Source organism: Tachypleus tridentatus, chromosome 4 (genome assembly GCF_004210375.1).
Source record: "Tachypleus tridentatus isolate NWPU-2018 chromosome 4, ASM421037v1, whole genome shotgun sequence".
NCBI lineage: Eukaryota > Metazoa > Arthropoda > Merostomata > Xiphosura > Limulidae > Tachypleus > Tachypleus tridentatus.
In genome coordinates this window covers 27,028,602-27,039,317 of record NC_134828.1, presented here as the reverse complement: position 1 = coordinate 27,039,317, position 10,716 = coordinate 27,028,602, and the positions used below count along the sequence as shown (strand labels likewise).

Sequence of the window (10,716 nt, the reverse complement as noted above, 5' to 3'; positions counted from 1 at the left end):
GAATGACAGACATTTATTACAAGCTGACATAAACTCATCAAATATAATAAAGAATTAGGCCACCAAGTGGAATACGTTTAGTTAATAAATAATTAATTAAATTTAATAAAACATCTGAAATAAATATCAGTCTGTAGTTTTTAAAGCAAAATTGTAAGATAAACCTCAATGTTAAATATAAAGCAAAATTGTAAGATAAACCTCGATGTTATATTAAATAAAAAAAAAACAGTGTACCTAAGTCTCACTGAGTTCTAATAACCTTAAAATAAGCACTATACTAAAAATGTTAAATTGTTAGATACCTCCACCCGGGTCTACTACTAGTTCTAACTCAAATAAAGAGCATGCTCTACTTATCAGATGATTCACAGAGTTTTACTAACCCTAGAATAAACGAAGTAATTAAATTATTAGGCAGCCCCCTAAGGTGTATAATAAAAAAATTAACGCAAAACCAATGTACCTAAAACTTAAATTACTAGTTAACCTATTGAATTTTAATAACTTTCAATTAAACTGTTTCTTATATCAGTAGGTAACCAACTGGATTATATTAACTGTCAATTAAACAGGGTATCTAATATTATTAGGTATAATATTGAATTATACTAGCTATCAGTCTCAGTTAAATAGTGTATATAAAGTTATTATCCAACCAAATGAGTTTTCTTAATTTCGCACAAAGTTACTCGAGGGCTATCTGCGCTAGCCGTCCCTAATTTAGTAGTGTAAGACTAGAGGGAAGGCAGCTAGTCATCACCACCCACCGCCAACTCTTGGGCTACTCTTTTACCAACGAAAAGTGGGATTCACCGTCACATTATAACGCCCCCACGACTAAAAGGGCGAGCATGTTTGGTATGACGGTGATTCGAATCCGAGACCCTCAAATTAAGAGTCGAACGCCTTAACCCACTTGGCTATGCCGGGCCTCGGAAAGTGGTATTGCTAACCGAAATTTAAGTGAAAGTTGGGTAGTTTTCCTTGATGTTGGTAGTCTAAAAAAACGAAAACAAAAGTACTTGAGAATTATTTTGGAATAGATTTACTTAGAGAAGATTATTTATGAATTCTTTGTTCATGCCTAGAAAATCTTTACGTGATGTGAATTACATTTTTGTGTGAATTTAAATGACGTTCTCGTCTGTATTCAATCATTATTTGTCTTTTTTGTTGTTGTTACTTTTGTTAAATACAAACGTAAACAGTGAGCTATCTGTGTGTGTGTGTTTTTAGCATTCTAAGCCTTGGGGCTGAACAGTGATGACACTGGAGACCTTTAATTTTTCTACTGATATCAACAGAATATCCAAAAACCATGTTTTTGGCAATGGTGGTTAAGACACTCGATTCGTAATCTGAGGGTCACGGGTTCGAATCGCCGTCACACCAAATATGTTCGCCATTTCAGCTGTGGAGGTGTTCTAAGTGACGGCCAATCCCACTATGCGTTGGTAAAAGAGTAGCCCAAGAGTTGGCGATGGGTGGTGATGACCAGCTGCCTTCCCTCTAGTCTTACACTGCTAAATTATGGACGGCTAGCACAGATAGCCCCCGAGTAGCTTTGTGCGAAATTCGAACACAAACAAACAAACAAACAAACAAACAAACCCTCGTGTAGCTTTGCGCGAAATGAAAAATAAACAAACACATAATCAAATTATCATAACCTCACCTCGTGGAACATTGCATTATTTCGATACTTAAACTTGACTGTCAATGATGTGTTTTATTAGTGTGTAAATCATGACATAAAGAAATGGACAGAAAAGTTCATAAAGTGAAGTTTAGTAGAATTGGTATATAAAGTTCTACAACATTTGGTAACAATAAGACATGGGTTGCCATTGGGTTAATTAAAGTAATGTTAAATACGTCATCTCATATATATGTCTTAAGGAGTTATCTTGAAAAGATAATTCGTGACGTAGATGCTTAATGCATTATTGTACCGTATTCTTTGCTGTAATGAATACAGAGTATAATATGTAACATATTGTTATACAAACCGGAAATCTTAATCAGGCAATGGTTCAAGTTCGTAAAGAATAAACCATAAGTTCCATAGTTCTGACAGCCATGACAATATAGTAAGAAACAGTACCATGGTAGGTAGGGTTGTCATGTAAGGTTAGAAAGTAAGAGTTTAAAGGGCGGGTACAGTTGGGAATTTTTTTAGGGGAAATTATGTTTTGCCCTCCGGGCGTCAGACACTCTCACTTCGCCGCTGTCTTTAGCTGCCTTTTATTTATATATCTGAATAAAACAAAAAATATATAAAATTTATGAAGTAAAATAATTATTAGGATAGGTTTTCATTATAATATTCTGGTTTAGTTAATGCAGCCGATTATTTCTTAGAGGTCGTGAACTATCACTTTGTTACGTCATTTTATCAATTGTCGTACGCGTACGTTTATTGAGAAGATTTATAACAAATGTACAACATGAAAGTAACGGTTGTATGATTGTTAGGTTGAATGTTAATGTTGTTAGATATATTCATGTCACAACATTACGGATATAGATTTTTGTCTTGATTGTGTAGTGTGTCGGTAACTGTACAATTCCACAAACTTACTAACAACTAGTAACAGTACACTAATAGGCTTAATAACTTCCTTAGTTATGTTTAATAGGCTTAGGTACGTCGTGTAATTTAACTTACTGGAGTAATTCGTTATTTGGATTTATATCTCCTGTTATAATTTGTGTGTGTGTGTGTGTGTGTGTGGTAGTAATATTAATAGTGATATTCATCTTGTATAGTTCCATAAATTTCGTGATTATTGTCAGAATACAATTTCGGTCGAGGCGCGTTTAAAATATTTTATTACCTCGATGAGATAGCTCATCAACCGGACTGACTAGCCGTTTCTTTCGCTCATCAAAATTCTTCGCTAAGCACCCAACCAAATGCGAGCGCGTAACCAGCCGGATTTTCCTTACCCAGCTTTACAGAAAAGTTGGGCACGTCAAAAGTCAAGAACCTCCTAGTCCCCTGACAATGACCTCCAATACTTCTCTCTTCTTTTTTTTATTTTGTTATTACAATAAAGAAGAAGAAAAGGCTTAAGTTAGGAATGTTTATTGCAGCGGATACTGGATTCTTAATCATGACACAAAGCAAGGTATGGTACTCCATAAAGATCGAAATAACGAATGAAAACGATATGTTACATTTAGAACTCCGGCTATTTGCCATTGAATAATTACTTAAATTGATTTAAAAGAAAAGAAATTATTTAATGATCAAATGTTTATTGGTGTTAGAGAGGTATAAAGCGAAATGACATTTAAATGACCTTACGTTAAAAGACGTATTTAATATCAGTCTTTTTTAATTTCGAAAACATTCGTGGAGAGCAGCACAAAAATGTTTTTGAGTCGTAGAAAAATATGCATCGTATACATGAAATTTTATATCAAATTCTGAGTAATTTATGCGTAGTTATTCACATATATTTAGCGTAGTGAAGTGTAAGAACAAAGGAGTATCCGATGATCCGTATCAGTCGTCTCTAATACAAGATTTATTAAAGCACAGTTGAGGGAACTTACTGTTTCTAATTATAATTTTATCACCACTTTATCCAAATCATGCACACGGCCACGGTTACTCTATATTTTTACATTTATCGCTTCAGAACTGCAAAATGTAAATGAACTTCGTTTAATAATCACGTTTTGATCGTACAAAAGCGTTATGGTTTTTTTTTCTTACAAGGGAAGGCCTGGGAACTAGGACGCTTCACACACCACTGGAGGTCGCGGGTTCGAATTCCATCATAAAAGATTCTCGTTGTTTCAGTCGTGGGAGCGTTACAATGTATCGCTTAATTCTACTGTTCGATTAAAGTAGTTCAGAGGATGGCGGCGGTTGGTGTTGAATGTCTGCCTTCTATCCAGACCGTCACTTCTAAATTGGAGATGAATAGCGCAGATAACCCAAAAGCGGTTGTGCGCGAAATGCAACAAACAAAAATTCCATAAATACTTGATTTTAAGGTATAAACAGAATATTTTTTTTCGATATCCGTGATAAGCGCACACACACACACACACACGTAGTGCGTGGGTATATCTTTTCCTTTAGCAATAAACTTCAAACTCCACCACTAGTTATCCTTTAGTTTAAATGTTTTTTTTTTTTTTTTTAACTTCATAGGCCGGTCGTGACCAAATGGCCAGTGTGCCCAGACTGTAAATCCAAGGATTCGTGGTTAGCGACTCGATACAGCATAAACGCTTCGCACTTTGGGGCATTATAATGGGGCAACGCTCAAGTCTTAGTATTCGATCAGAAAATAGTAGCCTAAGAGCTGGATTGTGGACTGCTGACTTGTTGTTTTCTTTGTAGCCTCTCAGTCCAAAGTTGGAGACAACTATGCACAGATAACCTCGTTTGACTTCCGAAAAGTTCTGAAATAAACCTTGCTTTAATTTAGATGATAAATCAATCTTCATCAGCTGGCCTTGCTAAGGAAGAACTCTTGCTTGCCTAATATTTCTTGAATTCCGTTTGATTTTTTAAACTAGTTCTCAAATAACACGTCTTCCTTGATGAAAGAATAACCATGTTTAACCACAAGAATATATTTAAAATCTGTGGGGCCCGGCATGTCCAGGTGGGTTAAGGCGTTCAACTTGTAATCTGAGGGTCGCGAGTTCAAATCCCGGTTACACCAAACATGCTCGTCCTTTCAGCCGTGGGGGCGTTATAATGTGACGGTCAGTCCCACTTTTCGTTGGTAAAAGAGTAGCCCAAGAGTTGGCGGTGGGTAGTGATGAGTATCTGCCTTCCCTCTAGCAGTAGCTAAATTAGGGACGGCTAGCGCAGATAGCTCTCGTGTAGCTTTGCGTGAAATTAAAAAACAAACCAAACTTAATTATTTATTAAATATTTATTTATTTGTAACCAATAAAATTAAAGATATTTGAATGTAGTGACAGCTGTGAGGCATTACACCCTTAGAATAAACAGATATGAACATTAAGTCTGTCATGTCCAGGTCACATAGTTTGTTTTTGTTGCTTTCCATGATCCGTTTAATGTTAAGAGATGGCTTTCTAATGTTGGTTTGAACAGTCTGATCTCACAGAAATCTATAGGTGCTACATTCGGTGAAATGACAGGTATATTTTGATCTGGAATAACATGGGTACCCATTTCATTCTCCAGCTTCTTGAGGTATATCACGGTTGAACGGAATTTCATGAAAGCACTTGAATACATGTGAGTTGTATCATTTTTTCGAATGGGGATCATTCTAGATTATGTTACGAACTGTTCCTTAGGGCAGGACGGCTTTTGCTACTGACCTTTATGTTCGTGGATTTTCATCTATTACAGGACAATGCACTTTGCTTATAACGGCTGGAGTACAACTTTTTGTATATCTCTTTCTGGATGGCTATCTTGTCCGAAGCTTATCCATATTCCTTTGTTTTCGAATGAGGGATATTTCGGTCTTAGAAATTATAAACCAGTAATCTGAACACGTCTTTACGATTTGAGAGTCTGAATATTTTACGTCGGAAATGGTTGTTACATACCCTCGCCAAAAGTGGTCACTTTTGTGTAGTATCACACTTTTTACGAAAAGCCACGCAATGTCAAAATGTAATTGTGATACATTCCGTTCCATTGTAACTTACCAATGGCTATGATTATCACGTGATTTGCATATTCATAATTGTTTTAAAACAATGTACTCAACCCTGTGAATGCTCATATAATGCCATTGTTGGCAGGGGGAGCTCGTCTGATAAGTGAGTGATAAGTAACTATTACAGAACGAAACCTAAGACATAAAACTGAATAAAGGTACGTTACGTTTCCTAAAAAAAGTGTATTCAATCTTGTTAACTATATCTCTTTAAAACACGTAAAACTCGTAAATTTCAATCACAGCTTCAATCTTTTCTTTCATAAAGTTTGTTTTAAAACAAAGCCACATTGGATCCTCTTTCGTGTCCACCGCAAGGAACCATACCCCAGACTTTTAGCGTTGTAAGTCCGTAAACTTAACCGCTTTCTTACCTGAGAACTTTTAGAAAATAATATAAGGGCTTTTATAGGTGATATTGAGAAACATTAACCTTTGAGAAGAATACTGTTCATTCTTAAATTACCCTTGATGGTGTGAAAGTGATTTAGAGTTAACACGATGTAGTAGTATGCTGAAAATATACTAAAAATTAAAACTTTTATTTATTTTTTTCCAACTATCCAATGAAAGATTTCTAAAATGTTTCCGTTCTAGTTGAGAAAAACGATACTGTTCACAGCCTGAACTTGAAGATGCGGTGTTACAAGTTTGTGGAATTCTGCTCGAGGGCTGTTACATGTGGGACCAAATGAAATAACATGAACAAATCCATTCATAGTAAAACATTTCGAATAGTGTTAAGTAAAAACATGGTATTTTTGTCACATCAGAACGAGAACCTCACGAGCACAGATAGCCTGTTACTTGAAGCTGGCGATAAAGAAACAATCACTAGTGTCTGAGACCTTGAGACTGGTCTCTCTGTCTCTCAAAGTTCATGGCCTTCTTAGGAAAGGGAAAGTTGACTAAGACATGAACATTCACGCACGGATGCCTCTGGCGGTGCCACCTCACTTGGCGAAAGAGTGGCCGCATGGTGGCGCACTAAAAGACGTCTCTAGCAAATGCAGGTTCAACCTAACAGAGTACCACTGATGCTACCTTCACCGTGAAATTTCTGTTTTATCAGCAAGCCACAACAGGAAACGATCACGTAAAGTAACTTGTGCTTACATTAAGCCTCGTTGTTTTTGTTTTTTTTTAAATATTAACAACCTAAATTAGAGAGGAAGAAGTTGGCTTTTCTTCTTTAATCAAACTTTAAAAAAAATATATATTTAATTTAGGGGAAAAGTGACTACAAGAAGAAAAACAACAAACAAACAAAAAATTACAGTGAACACAAGAATTTGGCGAAAGTAGCTGGTCTGATATCACTGTTAAAGTACCAGAATCTCAGGTGAGCTCTATAATTTATTCTTAATCTTGTAAAATATTAGTAATGAAACGTATTACCTTAGTTACATGAAAATTATGTTATTAAGTTCTACAGGTAATTTTTAAACGAGGTTGTTTTTTAACCAAGGTCTGGATAAGTTATGGTTGAAATACCATGCCACGTGGTTGATGGCATATTGATGATTACGTACATAAATTATCTATAAAAAAAAAACCACCTTATTAGAAGCAACAAGTTTCCTTTTCGTTTGGTGTGAATAAACCTTCAGACCGCTTCTCACCGTCTTCATTTAGTGGTATATCTTAAAGATATATTTTCTCATTTACTAACTCGTACCTTAGGCGGTATATCTTGACCAGTTCATAAAGTCTCATGTTTAATGATATATCCTATCCCGTCATTACGACCTGTACTTTACGTGATATATCTTAATCAGTTTATCAAACCTACACATTGAATGACATATTCTAACTCGTTATTACAACTTGTATTTTAGATAGTACACCTTAACCAGTTCATAAGGCTCACATGTTTAATGTATACTAACCCCTCATTACAATCTGCTCTTTAGGTGGTATATCTTAACCAGTTCATTAAGCCTGCGTGTTAACGATATACGTTAACTCGTCATTACAATCTGTACTTTAGGTTGTATATCAAACCAGTCCATAAAGCCTACATGTTTAATAATATATACTAACCCGTCATTACAATCTGCAATTTAGGTGGTATATCTTAACCAGTTCATTAAGCCTACACGTTTAATGATATACGTTAACCCGTCATTACAACCTGTACTTAGATGGTATATCTTAACCAGTTCATTAAGCCTACACGTTTAATGATATACGTTAACCCGTCATTACAACCTGTACTTAGATGGTATATCTTAACCCGTTTTTTACATCGTCCATATACTACGCTATACATTGTCTTCTAAAGAAACCAGTTAAATACTGAAACTATAAACATACATTTTTGCATATTACATCTAAAAACAATAATTTAAGTTTGTTTGTTGTTAATAACGCAATTGCTACTCTTTGCTTTCCCATTAATAACAATAAAATAAAGGCCAATGAAATCATGTGACTCAAACCATAATATATGTATTCAGTTCCACTAGTGATGATTTCACATGGAACACTGTAAGCTAACAAGTAGAGAAGAATTACAAACTTAATGTAAAGTGGCATCTATTATAATATTTGGCAGAAATTTTGTGAGTTTATGTGTCATTTGATAAAGCAATTTTTAAAAAGGTTTTTCATTAAATTATGCACTAAACATGATTGTTTCCAGTTGCTTTTTGTTCACCAAAGAACATACGTCCTCAAGAGCATGAAAACTGGTTTTGAAAACCAAAGTATTCTGGTTTAACGCCCTCAAGTGTGTCGTTTTTTACATGTGGGGACGCATTAAACTTGAAAAGATAAATGTAAAATGGCAGAATGACATTTAAAAAGACATCTTTCAGGAGGCACGTTTCGTTCAACTTAGACATCTGGTTCAGAGAGTTGGTTCAAGCACCCGTTTCTTGTCCTTGAACCATGTAAATAAAGTACTTGGAAGCTGAAACACTAGAACTTTTAAGTGTAGTCTGTACGTCAATGACGTCACACTAATATGTGTGTGTTGGGGGGACTTTAAAACCAATCTTTGAGATAGTTAAAAGCTGGTTTATAGAGAATAGTAAAATGTTGGACTAATCGCATGCTCAGCTCATTATTTAGGTAAAATATTTCCAACTGACCTGCAGAGAGTGATAAATTGGTGGAGTATTCCCATGTTTAACCCGTTTCTCAACGATAATCTTTACATTTGATTTTGGAAGTAATTAAGGACTGGTTTGTAGAGAGAGTTAAATTGGTGGAGTATTCCCATGTTCACTCCATTATTCTGAATGATAACCTTTACAAATGATTTGTAAGGTAGTTAGGGAGTGACTTATAGAATACCCAGAGGATGAAACAGTGGTTGAAACATCCAATGCTGAATCTATTTTTCAGGGTGAACGTTTACAAATAACTTTTAATATATGTTGCTGTTGTAGGAAAATGACCTCCGGTACAAGAAAACCTTGGTAACCTTGTAAATCTCTTCATTCCGAGGTCTCCTGAATTTCTGCCAATTGTTTTTAACTTATTTACCAAGCTGTAAGCTGAGTATAAGTTGTTTCAACTGACTTCAAACTGAATGAAGTAGACAACGACAATCACCTCTTGGCAAGAGGTTGTGAAACTAAATAAAACCAGTGCCAAGTGTGTTGAGGCACCAAGACGTAAAACTGGATATAATCAGTGACAAGTGTTTACAGTTGATACGACTTTAAATTAAATATATGTAATGCTAAGTGTTTTAGACAAGGAAAGACCTTAAACTGAATATAGCTAATGCGTAGTGCTTTCAGGCACGAGGACGTCAGCTCTGAAAATAATCAGTGCCAAGTATTTTCAGGCACCGGGACGTTAAACTAAGTATAACCAGTATCAAGTGTTTTCAGGCACAACGACCTTAAACTAAATGAAACCAAAAAGTGTTTTCAGGAACCTGCTACGTGAACAACATTAAAATTGTCGCTTGTGCCTAAAGAATAACGTCTTTAAAAAAACCTGTATAATAAAGTGATCAGTGTAAATTTATCTGTTATTATTATAAATCTAATAAAGCGATGCGTTTTGATTTATGAGTGATAATGGCATTAGATGAACTCCAGTTTTAGTTGTTGAAAGACAACATGAATTGAATGTTGTTTATATTATTATTTATACCTGGTTCGATTAGCTGTTTACTCTGTACGACCAACACTGGGTAACATACAAGTAGCTGTTTACTCTGTACGACAAACACTGGCTAACATGCAGGTAGCTGTTTACTCTGTACGACAAACACTGGCTAACATACAAGTAGCTGTTTACTCTGTACGACAAACACTGGCTAACATACAAGTAGCTGTTTACTCCGTACACGACAAACACTGGGTAACATACAAGTAGCTGTTTACTCTGTACGACAAACACTGGCTAACATACAAGTAGCTGTTTACTCTGTACGACAAACACTGGCTAACATGCAGGTAGCTGTTTACTCTGTACGACAAACACTGGCTAACATACAGGTAGCTGTTTACTCTGTACGACAAACACTGGCTAACATACAAGTAGCTGTTTACTCCGTACGACAAACACTGGCTAACATACAGGTAGCTGTTTACTATGTACGACAAACACTGGGTAACATACAAGTAGCTGTTTACTCTGTACGTCAAACACTGGGTAACATACAAGTAGCTGTTTACTCTGTACGTCAAACACTGGGTAACATACAAGTAGCTGTTTACTCTGTACGTCAAACACTGGGTAACATACAAGTAGCTGTTTACTCCGTACGACAAACACTGGGTAACATACAAGTAGCTGTTTACTCTGTACGTCAAACACTGGGTAACATACAAGTAGCTGTTTACTCTGTACGACAAACACTGGGTAACATACAAGTAGCTGTTTACTCTGTACGTCAAACACTGGGTAACATACAAGTAGCTGTTTACTCTGTACGACAAACACTGGCTAACATACAGGTAGCTGTTTACTCTGTACGACAAACACTGGGTAACATACAGGTAGCTGTTTACTCTGTACGACAAACACTGGCTAACATACAAGTAGCTGTTTACTCTGTACGACAAACACTGGCTAACAT

The 10,716-nt window shown here is 35.8% G+C and overlaps 1 protein-coding gene across 1 annotated transcript in view; it reads left to right on the top strand.

Annotated features, from left to right (window-relative positions):
* Positions 1 to 6,608: 6,608 nt before the first annotated feature.
* LOC143248732 (uncharacterized) overlaps positions 6,609 to 10,716 on the top strand; it is a 40,937-nt gene continuing 36,829 nt past the window's right edge. Inside the window, exon 1 of the mRNA XM_076497407.1 lies at positions 6,609 to 7,014. The gene's annotated coding sequence lies outside the window, so the exon portion shown is untranslated. The remainder of the gene's footprint in view (positions 7,015 to 10,716) is intronic.